Source organism: Cetorhinus maximus, chromosome 36 (genome assembly GCF_964194155.1).
Source record: "Cetorhinus maximus chromosome 36, sCetMax3.hap1.1, whole genome shotgun sequence".
NCBI lineage: Eukaryota > Metazoa > Chordata > Chondrichthyes > Lamniformes > Cetorhinidae > Cetorhinus > Cetorhinus maximus.
Window position 1 is genome coordinate 7,777,329 of NC_135914.1, and position 2,296 is coordinate 7,779,624.

Consider the following 2,296-nt stretch of genomic DNA (forward strand, 5'->3'; position numbering starts at 1 on the left):
GACCAGAATTAGGGGCCATCAATATAAGACAGTCACTAATAAACCCAATGGGGAATTCAGGAGAAACTTCTTCATCCAGAGAGTGGGGAGAGCGTGGGACTCGCTCCCGCGGGGAGTGGGGAGAATGTGGGACTCGCTCCCACGGGGAGTGGGGAGAACGTGGGACTCGCTCCCATGGGGAGTGGGGAGAACGCGGGACTCGCTCCCACGGGGAGCGGGGAGAACGCGGGACTCGCTCCCACGGGGAGCGGGGAGAACGCGGGACTCGCTCCCACGGGGAGCGGGGAGAACGCGGGACTCGCTCCCACGGGGAGCGGGGAGAACGCGGGACTCGCTCCCACGGGGAGCGGGGAGAACGCGGGACTCGCTCCCACGGGGAGCGGGGAGAATGTGGGACTTGCTCCCACGGGGAGTGGGGAGAATGTGGGACTCGCCCCCATGGGGAGCGGGGAGAATGTGGGACTCGCTCCCACGGGGAGCGGGGAGAATGTGGGACTCGCTCCCACGGGGAGTGGGGAGAATGTGGGACTCGCTCCCACGGGGAGTGGGGAGAATGTGGGACTCGCTCCCACGGGGAGTGGGGAGAATGTGGGACTCGCTCCCACGGGGAGTGGGGGGAATGTGGGACTCGCCCCCATGGGGAGTGGGGGGAATGCGGGACTCGCTCCGACAGGGAGTGGCCGAGGTGAATCGCAGGGATGGATTGAAGAGGCGGGAAGCTGGATAGATACACGCGGGAGAAAGGAATAGAAGGCTGGGGCAACGTGGGGGTGGGGCAGTGCGGGGAAGGGCTTGGATTGGCTGAAAGTCCGTACAGCCACTGGCACTTCCACCTTATCGTCAAGACTCCTTCGCCAGCACCTTCCAAACCTGCGACCTCTACCATCCAGAAAGCCATGGGAACACCAGCACCTGCAAGTTCCCCTCCAAGTCACTCACCATCCTGACTTAGAAACATATCGGCTGTAACTTCACCGTCGCTGGGTCAAAATCCCTCCCTAACAGCACAGTGGGTGTACCTACACCACATGGGCTGCAGCGGCTCAAGAAGGCAGCTCAACATCACCTTCTCAAGGGCAATTAGGGATGGGCAATAAATGCTGGCCCAGCCAGCGATGCCCATATCCCACGAATAAATTTTTTAAAGATTGCCCACTCACTTAACCAATCTTTGTCCCTTTGCAGACTCATGTCTTCACAACTTAATTTCTTACTCGTCTGTGTGTCATTAATAAATTTAGCTATGATACAATCATTCCCATCAAAGTCATTAACATAGATTGCAAATAGTTGGAGGTCCCAGCACTGATTCCTTTGGCTCTCCACTCATCACATCTTGTCAACCTGAAAATGACCCATTTATGCTTACTTTCTGTTTCCTGTTAGCTAACCAATCCTCTAGCCATGCAAATATGCTACCCCCTACATCATGAGCTCTTATTTTGCATAGTAATCTTTGATGTGGCACCTTGTCAAATGCCTTCTGGAATTCCTAGTGTAGCACATCCACAGGTTCCCCTTTTATCCATGTTGCTTGTTACTTCCTCAAAGAACTCCAATAAAGTAATCAAACGTGATTTCCCTTTCACAAAACCATGCTGACTCTGCCTGATTGCATTTCAATTTTCCAAAAGCCCCACTATAACCTCCTTAATAATAGGTTCCAGCAATTTCCCTACGACAGATGTTAAGCCAACTGGCCTGTAGTTTCCTGCTCTCTTTATTCAAGAAAGGAGAAAAACAGGAGTTACATTCGCTACTTTCCAATCTGATGGGACCTTATCAGAATCTAGGGAATTTTGGAAAATTAAAACCAATGCATCTACTATCGCTGCAGCCACTGCTTCTAAGACTCTAGGATGAAATCCATCAGGACCTGGGACTTGTCAGCTTTTAGATCTAAAAATTTTCTCAGTACCCTTGATCGTAATTGCTTTAAGCTCCTGCCTCCCCTTCACCGCTTGATGCACACTTATTTTTGGGATGTTATTTGTATTCTCTACAGTGGAGACAGACGCAAAACATCTGTTCAATTCGTCTGCCATTTCCTTATTTTCCATTATGAGTTCCCCAGACTCGCTCTGTGGAGGATCAACATTCACTTTACTTACCCTTATCCTCTTTAAATACCTGTAGACTCTTACTATCTGTTTTTATATTTCCAGCTCGCTTTCTCTCATACCCTAATTTCTCCCTCGTTATTTATTAAGCCCCTCTTTACTGTTTTTTATATTCTGTCCAGGCTTCTAACCTGCCCCTAATCTTCACAGAATTGCACACTTTTTCTTTTGAATTG